Source organism: Cetorhinus maximus, chromosome 2 (genome assembly GCF_964194155.1).
Source record: "Cetorhinus maximus chromosome 2, sCetMax3.hap1.1, whole genome shotgun sequence".
Lineage (NCBI taxonomy): Eukaryota > Metazoa > Chordata > Chondrichthyes > Lamniformes > Cetorhinidae > Cetorhinus > Cetorhinus maximus.
The window spans coordinates 172,487,131-172,502,111 of record NC_135880.1 but is presented as its reverse complement, the minus strand read 5'-3'; positions in this window follow the sequence as shown (position 1 = coordinate 172,502,111).

The following is a 14,981-nucleotide window of genomic DNA, read 5'->3' as shown; positions in this document are numbered from 1 at the left end:
AAAAAATTGCCTTAATAGATTTTCCCGAGACAACTTGTGCTGACGCATCCCAATGATAAGATCCACATTCTGCTCCTTTCAGCCAGTCTGAACAAGAATAGCTGCAACCATATCCAGACGAGAGGCTGCTGCTCACAGCACTACTTCTGAAAGTGTGCTTTCACTGCTTGACAGGTGATTTCAAGCTCCTTTGAAGCCACCTGTCTTGGACTTCATTCATCTTGATCTGCTCTTCCCCGCTGTCAGCCTTCACCACAACATGGGAGCAGCTTATGCAGCTCAATCTTGAAACGCTGGCAAGAAACAAGAGGAGCGACAACGCCACCAGCATCAGCAGCAGAAGCAAAACCAGCAGCAGCACCGGCTGCCTTCTCCTCTGCCACATACCCCATTCCACATGGCAGATCTGATGGACACCAAGGTCTAGCCGGGAGGAGGCAAAGCCCCAAAACAGGGGCCTACAGGCAGTGGGTCAGCTCTTTCGACTTGTGTGAGCACCAGTGTGTCAGGAGGCTCAGGCTTTCATGGTAGGTCATTGCTGACATTGCTGGAATGAGACCTTCCTCCCAGTGGACCAGGTGGACACCCGTTGCCAGTGGTCGTCAAGATGTCTATCACTGGAGGGCCAGCTCTGTTTCTCTGTCTCCCCCCGCAGCTCTGCGCTCTCTTCTTCTGTAAGGAGAATATGCAGAGAACTGAAAGTGTCAGAAATTGATTGTGCGGAGTGGAGGGAAGGACTGCGTTTGCGGAGGGTTGCTGTGAGACATGGGTGTGAGTGGTCCAAAGATGAGTTGAGAGTATGAATGCTGGGTGTTCAGGTTGGGATGTGAGGAGGTGTCTGGAGAGAGAGGCATGAGTGAAGCTGCAAGGCAAGTTGGTCTGAGGAATGTTGTGCAGGAGAATGCTGGGAAAGTCACGGTGTGGGGCTTGGCATCTGATTGAGTTATGCCACTCACCTTTCCTGCCCTCCTGAGGCCCTTGAATCTCTTGGATCACTATCTCCAGGTTGAGGACCCACATTCCAGCTGCTCACTTCCTCGGCCACTTCCATCCATGCCTGCTTGCTTTGACAGGCTGGCCTTTAGCTCTTATTCTCAGCAAATATCTCCTCAGAATACACAGAAGAAGCTACAGCTACCCGTTCAAACCTGGGCAGCAGCAGCTCTCCCAGTTCTCGGCTGCATTCTTGTGGTTGCTGAAGCCTCAGGAAACAATGTACAGTTCAGCCATTCTTAATACCTGTCAAGATGAAATGTAGTCGAGATGCTGCAGATGTCAGAAAGTAACTGCCATGAAAGCCTTAGCCACATGAGAAATCCTCCCTTTGACAGATTCAGCGCATCATCCTGCCCTGCCTTTCTGCTAGGGCGACAAATGCAGAAGCAGGATGCTAATGCAAAGGCTGGGATAAAGAGTCGCAGAAAAATCCACTAATGAATCAAACAGGTTCCTGACCCACTACTGATGTGTGCAGGTCTGTCAGGATAAGATTTCCACCTATTGCTTCCCAATGGTACTTGACTCATGGAGTGAGATTCCAGGCACCTCATTTTTTGGAATGGGGAACACAACAATCATGAGAATCAACTGCGTTGTGATGCACTCTGACTAGTGAATGTTTCATACTGAGAGGTAGTTCAGATTCTAAAGCAGAAGATGGTTTTAATTATTTACTTGCATCGCAAGTTGTGCTTCTTGGACAACCCTGAATGCTGCCATCCTGACCTCAGGAGATCGTGGGGGATTGCTAAGTTGTTTGAGTAAAGTGGACATTCTCATTGTTTACAGAATCTTCATTTTCTCCAACACTGCCGAACTGTTAATTCAGGGTGACAATGACAGCTAGGCCAAATAGATCAATGGAGTGGTATTTACACACACTAGATCCAAACAGTTAGGGATTCACCACACTGATTCCTGGGATGGCAGGGTTGTCGTATGAGGAGAGATTGGACCCACTAGGCCTGTATTCACTTGAGTTTAGAAGAATGAGAGGGGGTCTCATTGAAGCATATAAAATTCTGACAGGGCTGGACAGGCTGGATGCAGCGATGATGTTTCGTCAGGCTGGAGGATTCTAGAACAAGGGGTCACAATATCAGGTTACAGGGTAGGTCATTTAGGACTGAAATAAAGAGAAACTTCTTCACTCAGAGGGTGGTGAACCTGTGAAATTCTCTACCACAGAAGGCTGTGGAGGCCAAGTCACTGAATATATTTAAGAAGGAAATAGATTTATAGACTCCATAGGCATCAAGGGGTATGGGGAGAGCAGGGGTATGGCATTGAGATAGACGATCGGCTATGATCTCATTGAATGGCGGAGCAGGCTCGGAGGGATGAATGACCTACTCCTTCTATTTTTCTGTTTCTAAGATGAATTGCTTTTGCCATTATCATACTGATAGCCTGGCTGTTGAGGTGGAATGCCTATCAGATTACTGTATACCAGCAGTGTGATAATGGCTACGGTACACCTACAACATGGAGTGACCCACTTAGCTCCAGCATATATCACTACTCAGTCTGACCTCAGTATTAACTATATTCCTTTTCCTCATTCTGGAATCTATTGAGGTGTCAACAATTGAGTTCCAGCATGTGCTAAAAGTTAGCCATGTATAGGAGCCACGCAGGTTGTCGGGAAAGATGTAGGCGTTCTCTCTGTGAGTAAGACCATGGCTTATAAGATTTTCCTGAGATACTTCCAATAGTAAGATTCACATTCTGTTCCTTTCAGCCAGTCTGAAGACAGAACAGAACCATATCCAGGTGACAGACTGCTGCTTACAGCTCTTCTTCTGAGAGTGTGTTTTCAAACTACTTGGAAGTCCAAGACTTCACTCACTCTGATCTGTCCTTCTCTGCACCACAGCATGGGAGCAGCTTATGCAGCTGCCTTGAAGCTCTGAGGAGGAACAAGAGGAGCAGCAACACCAACACCAATAGCACCAGCAGAAGCAGGAGCAAAACCTGCAGAAGCACTAGCTTCCATCCCCTTAGCCTCATACCACTCCAAAGGGCAAAGGTGAAAGACATGTCGATCCAGTTGGAAGGAGGCAAGACCCCAAAATAGGGTCAACAGCCAGAATGTCAGCTCTTTTGACCCTGTGTGAGCACCAGTGCGTCAGGAAGCTCAGGCTTCCATGACAGGTCATTGATGACATCTGCATCCTCCTGGAACAAGAGCTTCTTTACCATGGGATCAGCTGGGCTCCCATTGCCAGTGTCCGTCAAGGTGCCTGTCACTCGAGGGCCAGCTCCGCTTCTCTGCCTCTGCCTGCAGTTCTGCGTTCGCTTCTGTAAGAAGAAAAAGAGAGAATTGTGAATGTGAGAAATGGAGAGGAGGGAAGGAGCACATTTTTGAAGGGTGTGAGGCCTGAGTGTAAAATGGCACAAAGCTGAGGGTGTGTAAATGTTGGATGTTGAGGAGTGTTGTGCAGGAGAAACAGACATGGAGATCCAGCTGGGAGGAGGAAAGACCCCAAAACAGGGGTCAGCTCTTTCGACCTGTGTGAGCAGCCATGTGTCAGCTCGCTCAGGCCTTCAAGGCAGGTTGCTGCTGACATCTGCATCCTCCTGGAACAAGAGCTCCTTCCCCATGGGATCATCTGGGCTCCCATTGCCAGTGGCCATCAAGGTGTCTGTCACTGGAGGGCCAGCTCCGTTTCTCTGCCTCTCCCTCTAATCCTATGCCCACTTCTTATTTGAAGAGAAAATTAGAGAATTGTGAACATGAGAAATGGATTGCGTTGAGAGGAGGGAAGGACTACATTTTCTGGAGGCCAACTGTGAGGCCTGTTTGGGAGATGGCACAAATATGAGCTTGAGTGTGAGTGTGGGTGTTTAGATGGGGATATGAGTTGATCTCAGGAGAGGAAGGAAGGAGTGGAGCTGCAAGGCATGTTGGTCTGAGAGATGTTGTACTGGGGAATGCTGGGAAAGACACAATATCGGGCCTGACACCCGAGCGAGTTATTGCACTCACCTTTCCTGCCCTAGGTCCATGTAACTCTTGGGACACTATCTCCAGGTACGAGGCACCACATTCCTGCTGTTCATTTCCTTGGACACTTCCATCCGTGCCTGTTTGAATTGATAGGCAGGTCATTTTCTTCCCCATCCTTACCAAATATCTCCTCATTTTAGTTTCTCAGATCACACAGCAACACCTCCAACTAAGTGTCCGAGATGCATGGGTCAGTGTTGCCAGCTCTCCACTCCATTGCTGTGGCTGCTGATGCCTCAAGAGTCAATGTACAGTTCAGCCACTCTCAATCCTGCCAGGGTTAAATGTTGTCCAGAAGTTGCAGATGTCAGCAGTGACCTGCCCATGAGAAATCCTTCCTTTCACAAATTCAGTGCGTCATCCTGCCCGGCCTTTCTGCCAGGCCAGGAAACACAGAGGCAGGAAGCTAATGCAGTAGCTGGGCTCAAGAGCCACAGCAAAATCCCCTACTGAATCAAACAGGTTCTTGACCCATCCTGTCCTCCCTGCTGGGTAAAAGTCTAATCGGATAGGTTTCCACCAATTGCATCCTGTTTCTGTTTGAATCATGGCATGAGATTCCTGGTATCAGATCGGATCAGAGTGGGAGGGAACATTTGGGACAATCAGCTGCTCTGTAATCTACCCTGACCAGTGGATGATCCACACTGAGCTAGTTATAGAATATTACAGCAGAAGCTGGTTCTAATCATTTATTGACCTCCCAATCCATGTTGCTCAGATACCCCTGGTCTTGAATGCAGCTAGTCTGACGTCAGGAAACCACAGGTGATTTCCAACTTCTTGGAAGACAGTTCACCTGTCTTGGACTTCATCTGCACTTCCCTGTTGTCAACCTTCAGCACATTATGGGAGCAGCTTATGCAGCTACACATTGAAGCTCTGAGGAACGCCAAAACCAACAGCAGCAGCAGCAACACCAGTTGCCTTTCCCGCAGCCACGTGCCACTCCACAGGGCAAAGACGATGGACACCGAGATCTAGCTGGGAGGAGGATGCGAGACCCCTAAAGCAGGGTCAAAAGGCAAAGTGTCAGCTCTTTTCACCTGCGTTAGCACATAGCCTCAGGAGGCTCAGGCATTCACGACATCTGTGGCCTTCGGGAACAAAACCTCCTTCCCAGTGGACCATCTGGGCACCCATTGCCAGCGGTCGTCAACATGCCTGTCACTGGAGGGCCAGCTCTGCTTCTCCGCCTCTCCCTGCAGCTTTGCCCTCTCTTCTTCCGCAGGGAGTAAAACAGAGAATTGTGACTGTGAGAAATGGATTGCGTGTAAAGGAGGGAAGGAGAACATTTGCGGGATGGTGTGAGGCCTGCGCGTGAGATGGCACAAAGATGAGGGTGAGTGTGAATGTTGGGTGTTCAGATGGGGATGTGAGGAGGTGGCTGGAGAGAGAGGTATAAGTGAAGCTACAAGGTGGGTTGGTGTGTGGAGTGTTGTGCTGGGAGAGACACACACCTGAACGAGTTATGCCACCGACCTTTCCTGCCCTCCTGAGGCCCTTTCCACCTCTTGGGCACTGTCTGCAGATTTAAGGGTCCTCACTCCTCCTCCTCCTCACACCCTTGGCTATTTCCATCTATGCTTGCTGTTTGATAGGCTGGCCTAATCCTTCATTTATAGGCTGGCCTATTCCTTCATCCTCCTTTACACATGCCCCAAATACACCTACAACATGGAGTCACACACATATCTCAAACATCACTGCTCAGAATGACATCCTCGAGCAGGACTTTTTCAGGTAAATTTAGTCTCCATTCCTGTACAAGTGTTTCCACCATCCTTGTCCTCAGTGCTATTGGTTAGTTCCCAGCATTCTGTGGCCAGCTCGCTGGTAAACTGATCCATTGTTCACGTTCATCCACAAGTAATGCAGCATTTTCAAGTTTGCTCCACTGATTCTTGTGGGTTGTATTTTCTATGATTCTTTCCCTCATTCTTGGTTGCAATGAAGTGCCAACAATCTGAGTTCTCGTGTGTGCTAAATGTCAAAAATATATAAGAGCTTCACAGGTTGTAGAAAAGGTATAAGCTTACTCTACAGAGCGAGGACATTTTTAAAAAAAAAATTCAAAGTAAGATAATGACATGAGATTTTCCTGAGACAAATTGTGTGATGTATCCCAGTGATTAGATCCACATTCTTCTTTCAGTCAGTCTGAAGACTGAATAACTGCGACAAATTCGAGATGAGAAGCTGCTGCTCACAGCATTTCTTCTGAAAGTGTGCTTTCACTGCTTGGCAGGTGATTTTCACTTCTCCTTGTAAGTCTATTCATCTGTCTTGGACTTCACTCACCTTGATCGGCTCTTCTCTGCTGTCAGCCTTCAACACAGCATGGGAGCAGTTTATGCAGCTCAATCTTGAGCCACTGACAAGAAACAAGAGGAGCGGCAACACCACCAGCATCAGCAGCCGGGGCGACTCCAGCAGCAGCATGAGTTTCTATCTCCCCAGCACCATGCCACTTCACAGGGCAGAAATGATGGACATCAAGATCCAGCTGGGAGGAGGCGAGACCCCAAAACAGGGTCTACAGGCAGAGTGTCAGCTCTTACGACCTGGGTGAGCACCAGTGCACCTGGAGGCTCAGGATTCCATGGCAGGTCATTGCTGACATCTTCAGCCTCCTGGAACAAGACCTCATTCCCCGTGGACCATTTGGGGCATCCATTGCCAGCCACTGGAGGGCCAGCTCCGTTTCTCTGCCTTCCCCCGCAGTTCTATGCTTTTCTGTAGGGACAGAAACCGGAGAATTGTGACTCTGAGAAGTGGATTGCGTGGAGAGGAAGGAAGGCCAGCACTTGTGGAGGGCTGGATGTCAGACAAGCATTGTGAGATGGCACAAAGATGAGGGTGAGTATGAGTGTTGGGCATTCTGATGGGAATGTGAGGAGGTGTCTGGAGAGAGAGGAATGAGTGGAGCTGCAAGGTGTGTTGGTCTGAGGAGTGTTGTGCAGGAGAATGCTGGGAAAGCCATAGAATAGGCCCCTGAACAAGTTATAATACCCACCTTTCCTGCTCTCCTGAGGTCCTTGAACCTCTTGAGCACTGTCTTCAGGGTCAAGGGGTGACATTCTTGGAGTTCAATTTCTTGGCCACTTTCATCCACACCAGTTTGTTTCAATATGCTGGTATTTTCCTCCCATCCTTGGCAAATATCACCTCATTTCATAGCAGCTAACTGTCCAAAACCCGGGGAGCAGCCTTTCCAATTTTCCTCCCCATTCCTGTGGTTGTTGAAGCCTCATGAATCAATTCTAACCTCTGTCAGATTCAGATGTAATGAGATTCCAGGTGCCAGATTTGGTCAGAATGGGAACACAAGAGTCATGAGAATCAATTGCTCTGTGATCCACCCTGACCAGTGGATGATCCACACAGAGATCGTTTAGATCCTACAGTATATTGCAACAGAAGGTGATTCTGGTTAATCATTTTTGGGCCTTGCAAACAGTGCTCAGAGAGACTGTGGAATACCAAGTCATGTGAGGAGTAAAAAGAACGCGTCTTTGTTTTAGAGATCCTTTATTTTCTGAGACAAACAATGTGCTGGGGCTGAGATAATTGGCCCCCAATAAACACAACCATCTTCTTGTTTGCAAAATATGCCTCCAGCCACTGAAGTGTTTTCCCCCGGATTCCCATTGGCTTCAGATTTGTTCAGTATCCTTGATGGCACACTTGATCTAATGTTGCCTCAATGTGAAGGACACCTCACCTTTCTGCAGTATAATGTGAAGTTATCCACCTTGGTAGGAAAAACAGAATGGCAGAGTATTATTTGAATGGTGACAGTTTGGGAAATGTTAATGTACAAAGGGACCTGGTTGTCCTTGTACGCCAATCGCTGCAAGCCAACATACTGCTAAGAAGGCGAATGGCATGTAAGCATTCATTGTGAGAGGACTTGAGTACAGGAGCAAGGATGTCTTACTGCAGCTGTACAGGGCCTTGGTGAGACCACACCTGGAGTACTGTGTGCAGTTTTGATCTCCTTACCTAAGACTTGCCATAGAGGGAGTGCAGCAAAGGTTCACCAGACCGATTGCTGGGATGGCAGGATTGTTGCATGAGGAGAGATTAGGTTGACTAGTCCTGTATTCACTGGAGTTGAGAAGAATTCTTTTTTTACTCCTTCATGGGATGTGGGCATCACTGGCTAGGCCAGCATTTATTGCCCATCCCTAATTGCCCTTGTTCTTGTTCAGAGGGCATTTAAGAGTCAGCCACATTGTTGTGGGTCTGGAGTCACATGTAGGCCAGACCAGGTAAAGATTTCCTTCGCTAAAGGACATTAGTGAACCAGATGGGTTTTTCTGACAACCGGCAATGGTTGTCATCAGGCTTTTAATTCCAGATTTTTATTTAATTCATATTGCACCATCTGCCATGGTGTGATTTGAATCCAGGTCCCCAGGGCACTCTTCCCTGGGTCTCTGGAATACTAGTCCAGTGACAAAACCACTATTCCACTGCCTCCCCGAGAGAGGAGATCTCATTGAAATGTAATTCTGACATGGCTGGACAGATGGATGCAGGGATGATATTTCCTCTGGCTGGGGGGGTCACAGTCTAAGGTACGGGGGTAGAACTGAGATGAGGAGAAACTCCTTCACTCAGAAGATGGTGATCCCGTGGAATTCTCTACCACAGACTATGGAGGCAAGTCACTGAATATATTTAAGAGGGAAATAGATTTCTAGACTCTAAAGGCATCAAGGGGTTTGGGGAGAGAGCGGGAGTATGGCGTTGAGATAGAGGGTCAGCCATGATCACTTTAAATGGTGGGGCAGTCTTGAAGGGTCAAATAGCCTACTCCTGCTCCTATTTTCTTTGTTTCTGTTTCTTACCTCATGTCTGGAATGCAGTTCTTATGTTCATGTTTGGACTAAGGCTTTAATATACTGAACATCAGTTAACAGGTCATTGTTGTGTAAGTGCCACTTGATAGCACTTTTGAGGCAACTTCCATCACTTTGTTGATAATAGAAAATCTGATGGGGGAGGTAGTTGGGCTCAGATTTCATTTGTCCTGCTTTTTCTGGACAGAAAATTCCTGGGCAGTTCCTCACTTTGTCAAGTAGGTGATAGTGCTGTAGCTGAAGTGGATCAGTTTAGCTAGAGAAGCGGCTTCTCTGCAGCACATCGGCCAGCATGTTGTTGGAGACTTTGCTGTATCCATTATGCTTAGCCTTTTCTTTATCAAGTGGAGTGAATCAAATTGGCTGAAGGCTGCCTTCTGTGATGGTGTATGGACCTCAGTATTAGGCCGAGATGGATCACTGAAGGTGGTTGCTGCCTTGCCTTTTGCAACTCAAGTGTTGGGGTCTGTCTTCAATGTGAATGAGGATGTGATTTCTCCACCCAATAGTTGTTCAATTGTCCATCATAAATCTGGATGTTGGAGGACTACAGAACTTTGAACTAATCCGTTGGTTTTAGGGTTGCTTAGCTATGTCTGCAGTGGTGCTAGTGATAACATCAACCTTCCCATTCCCAGAGTGTATTTTGTGCCATTGCTCAGTTCTTCCAAGTGGTGCTCAACATGGGGGAGTATTGGTTTCATTAGCTGAGGGTATTAAAGAAGTAGGTTTAGAGGGAGTTCCAGAGCTCAAGGTTTAGCTAAACTAATGAAGGAATGGATGTTAGTGTTTTGCCCATGTTCAGCCAGATAGCATGAAATTCCACGGGGTCCAAAAGCCAATGTTAAAGTATTCCATGGTCATTTCCTTCAGGACATAGCCAGGGATGATGGTGAAGGATTCAGGGATATTGCGTAATAGATATGTTTCTGTGAGTAGAATCATATCAGGCTATTGCTTGACAAGTCTGTGGAACACCACTCCCAGGTTTAGGTCAATTCCAAATACGTTTGTGAAGAGGAATTTTAGGATCTGAATGTGCCTTTGTCATGTCTAAATGCAATGCTCAAGTTAACGTTGAGTGGTCCAGCCAATATTATTCCTCTTTTACCTTTTAGAAGTGATATTGATGAAACTAGGACATTCTGAATGGATCTAGGATCACATATAGACCAGCTTGGGAAATGATGTCAAGTTTCCCTCCCCAAAAGGAATCATTAGTTGGGTTTTCAGATCAATTTCATAGTTTTATGGTCTCCATGTTTCAGTCCAGTAACTGAACATATGCTACTAGACCCAGGATTAATGCAATGGGATCAGGTCCCAAAGAATGAAAGGATGTTGCAGCTGGCACTTTTGAAAAAAAAAAAATAAATGGAACAGTTTTTGTTCAAGTTAAAATGACAGAAGTGGGAACTCTGGGCAACCCACCAACAGCTTTCAAGTCATCGATGAACGTTCGGGAAGTGGACACTGATACTGAGCTGGACTGGAGGCCATTGGAACCCAGAATCCATGGCCCTGTGTTCAGGTGGGGTGTGTGTAAAGTAGAAGTGGAAAAACAATCGCTTTCAATGCATGGCCTTACTGGGGTTAGTGATCTTCTGGACTAGTTTTTGACCGCCCGACAAATTTGGAGAAGAATTTCCCAGAAACATTTACTCTCAAATTGGCCTTGGTTTTTAACCTTTTTCTTTGCCTCTCCCAAAAGTCTCAGATGGGCTGGAGAAGTCTATATGTTATGCGGCACAAGACATTGCTGTTGTGTGGGACAGGATGCATGGACTAAGGGTCTTATCCTGTCCAACATTTTTTTTGCATGTTCTTATATTTGAGCATCACTTTATTTCATTGACTTAAATATGGAAAGTTTAACATCTGTAAATAAACATGGATTGAAATTTAACTAACTGTGTGTTTTCTGATCTGTGCGGGGCACCAATCCATCTGCTGGCCTTTGCGTTCCATGTGCCTGTACCTCCTTATTTTGCAAGGTTACACCTTGTGCTGCCAAATGTGATGGAGGCAGCATTTGGGCAATGTTGGGGGGTTAGCCCTGGCTTCTTTGATGGGACTCCAGGTACAGGGTGGACTAATCAATGCTTTTCTCTCCATTTCAGGAGACGACTGCACACAATGCCACCGAGCGGATGTGGACTGGCGGAGGCCAAGCCCAGTTGGCCATCTTGACTCCTTTTGAACAGCAAGCCATGGATCTGGAGAGGCACCATACATGGAGAGGCGGTGAGGCTGGGGTGCCACGGGGAGATATTTTTGCCGAGCACCGAAGTCACCATGTGTGTCCTGTTGGCCTCGATTACCTTGGCGACCGTCCTCTGGCCCATGGAGCCTTTGATGGCCCCACCTGGGAGGGAGCGACCAGTTCCACAGCTGGCATCTCCCCAGTCGCCGCAGCCTCATCGGATGCCACGGTCACTGGCAGGGGGGCAGAGGAGCTGCTGCCCTCCCAACATGTTAGCACCCTGACATTGACATGCTTCGCTATTCCAGCACTATGCCTAGGTGCAGATCCTTGAGTTTTTCTCCACTCTATACTCTGGGTGTCAGTGTCACACATGCTGCGGGTGCAGAGCCCATCTCAGAACAACCCTCTCAGGGTTAACTAGGCATGGGCAATATCTGCTAGCCCACCCAGCGAGGGAAACATGCTGTGAAGGATTCAATGCTGTAACTGCACTCAGAGTTGTTTGGGGGAGGTGGTTGGGCGTTGTTGGGGGGAAAGGCTGACGGCTACATTAAGTGACCTCAGTCAACATGGTACTCACCTTCCCCGAGCGCTGGAGGTCGCTGAATCTTTTGCAGCACTGGACTCATGGGAACTCACAGTCTCGGCCACCTCCTCCCATGCATATTTGGCCAGGTGGGGGTGGGTGGGCTCCACCTCCCGTCCCTCGGAAACAGGACCTCCGGCCGTGCTGCCACCTCCTCCAGGAGGGCAGCATGGCACTCCAGCCTGGCCTACCCCACTGCCCTAACCTCCGGCCTGGCCTGCCCCACTGCCCTACCCTCCCGCCTGGCCTGCCCCGTTGACCTACCCTCCTGCCTGGCCTGCCCCGCTGGCCTACCCTCCGGCCTGGCCTGCCCCGCTGGCCTACCCTCTGTCCTGGCCTGCACTGCTGGCCTACCTTTCAGGCTTGCCAGCTCACCAGAAGCCCTCCCGTGAGCCCTTCTATCGGCCATTGTGAGCAGCCTTGCAAAGGCTGCCAGGGCTTCATTTAAACAGGCCACCGGCCACTGGACCCGGCGGTCGGTGCACTCCCGCCACTGCCCGGCCACTCCCGCTATCCTCGGGAGTTGAGAAATATGCTGGGCAGCCCACTAAAAATGGCGGCGCGGACCCGATCGCAGGCAATGGCGGCAATCGGGTCCCCGCCCGCTCGCTTCCACTCGGCCTGCCCGACATGGGGAGAATTCTCCCCACTAACTACTTGCACTTCTACAGCACCTTTAACATAGTAAAATGCCTCAAGTTGCTTCTGAAGAGAGTCATCCTTTGACACCGGGCCGGTAAAATTGTCCACTTTGTTTTGTCAAAATAACAGTGTGAGGTTAATGGCGCACATCTTAGCTTATGCCCAAATGGCACAGCAAATTCAGCCGAGTGTCAGATGTTGGTTAAATTCAAAAATCCCAAATTCCAGTTTCATTTGTGTCACTCTGTTGTTAGCTTGATGGAAACAGTAGACGGAATCGTCCCAGAATTGTGGTAGTGGGCGGGTAAAATGATGTTTTACCAGCCGCCCGCGATGGTGGGTTTTCACGCTGTATCGTCCCAAATTCGCTACATTATTTATGCATTCCCGGGAAACACGCTGTTTCCATGGTGGGCGAGCTCCAATTCACCTGCCACACCGTCACCTCACCACTTCATCATGCCAGGCACCACATTTAAAGTACAGCCACGCTCAGTGCTTCCAGCCCAGGACTGCAGCAAAGAAGACATGGTCCTGAAAGGCAAGAAGACTGCAGCCCTTGAGCGCCCTTTAGGCACCATGGAGGCCCACTGTGATGTCCTCCAGCCCCACTCTAGCCATAGGAGGGGCAGTTACATGGCCACTTGGCCTCATCTCCTCTGGAGACTGCCTCCTCAGGCATCACCATCTTGAGGCCACTTGCACAGATCAACATGTGCCCCCACACACACCCTGGGATACCCTCCTTCCCCTGTACAGCCTTCATCCTGCAGCCTCTTCCCTTGCTTGAGGCCATTTCTACCGCCAAGTGAGACCTAGCCCTGCAGCCATTGAAAATCTACCAACATATGGCTGATCTGGTAGGTAGAGACTTGCCATGAGCCCCCCTAAAAATGATGTGGTGCTGTCTTTGAAGCCTGGCGCTGATGACTGCAAGTGCTGACCGAAGCAAGGTAGGCAAACAAACCTTGAAAGAAACAAACCTGCACTCCCGAGAGAAGTGCAGCCCACCAAGTGCACGTCACTTATGTGCTGTTGTGAAACACGTCAGCGTGTTTTCCAGCTGACGTGGTTGGACAATCCAGCGGGGGAGGGGGGAATGATTTTTGCCGGCTGGCCTAATAATGATATGCTGATGTATTACAATGAGGTTCCCGACATCCAAGGATGGAGAATGCGGCCCACCATTGGCGGGCTGAGTGGATGATCACGAACTGGTTTCACACCATCATGAAACCAATTGCGCCATATTGTCTGCTCACACCACCAAGCACGCCTAACACCGATAGGCAAGGAAAACCCTGGCCAGCATTTTGCTGTCTGCCTCACATTGAAATGCATTGAATGGTGTGAAATTATTGCATGTGTGCAGTTAAATCTCAACTAAACACCACAGAATGTTAAGTCTTATCTATTTTAGCCTAAGTGCCTTTTAACAACATGATAACTTAATTACTGCCAGTCAACCTTTCTGGAACTGAAAATTAACTTCTACAGATGTGGAGTCTCATTCCTTCAGGTTTTAATTGTTATTGGAGATTCTAAGATCGTGGCCTCTAAAATTTGAAAACAAAACTCCTCTGGGTTTTTTATCTCTCTCTCCCTTAATCCAAACTTTCTTTCCCTCTGTCTTGATTTTGCTTTCTGTATCTGATTGAGCTTTGAATTCACCCCCTGTAATTTACACCTGCTCATTCCTTCTGCTGTTCATTTCCCAATACTCCAGTCTGAGTGGTTAATGAAAAATATGCAGTCGTGGGTGTCTGCTTTATCTCGGTCACACTTTCAGTAGCTTGCCACACAAAAAATGTAAAAACAGACATGCAAAGGTGAAACTAAATAATGGCAGGTGTGGTTAGGTGCCCTGCTACAGAAAAATCTGGCCTTATAACAGTGCAGACAGGATCAGTTTAATAGTTCCCACTGAAGCATTAATGAGAATATTTAAAATACAGTAGCTGTCTTGAAACTGGGTACACCAGTGGATTAGTGCACTTTTTTGGATTATAAATTAGAATTCTTGACCAGTCTAAGGCAGACTGCCATCAATCTCTAATGGCTGTAAGGGTCATTGTGTAAAGTGGCATCAGACTGGAAGATTGAAAACCAATTTCTAATAGCCGAGAAGTATTGGAAAAAAAAAAATCTAAAAACGAGACTTTCCACTCTGAAGAGCTGATGGCACATCAGGAATTGGGTAGGGACATGGAGAAGCCAGAAAATTCCATGGGTAGTTTGAGAGGCAGGAATATACTGCGAAGTGGCAGTATCTTCTCACAAGGTAATGCTGCGAACACCCATGCTACTGGAGATCACGAGCCTCGTTAAAGGTTTGAAAAGTATGTATATGGTGGTGGGGCTTCCCCCTCCCCCTCATCCCTGTCTGTAGGACCAAAAATAAAGAAACCATTACTGTGCACCTGTAAAAGCAAGACTGGAGCAGGCACTGCCCCAACAGTGGGTAACAAATAAAATGCCTAAAATGCGCTGTCAAGCCTCATCTTAAGGTTCAGCAGAAGGTTAACTGTGGGACATAGACAAGTCACCCTGCAACAGTATGAGGTACTATTCTGAGGTGGCGATTTGAGTAACTTTTGTCTGAGGCAGTCCAGAAGAAGCTTGACGATGCATTACGATTGTGTACAACCAATGCTGAAAGTGTGGGATACT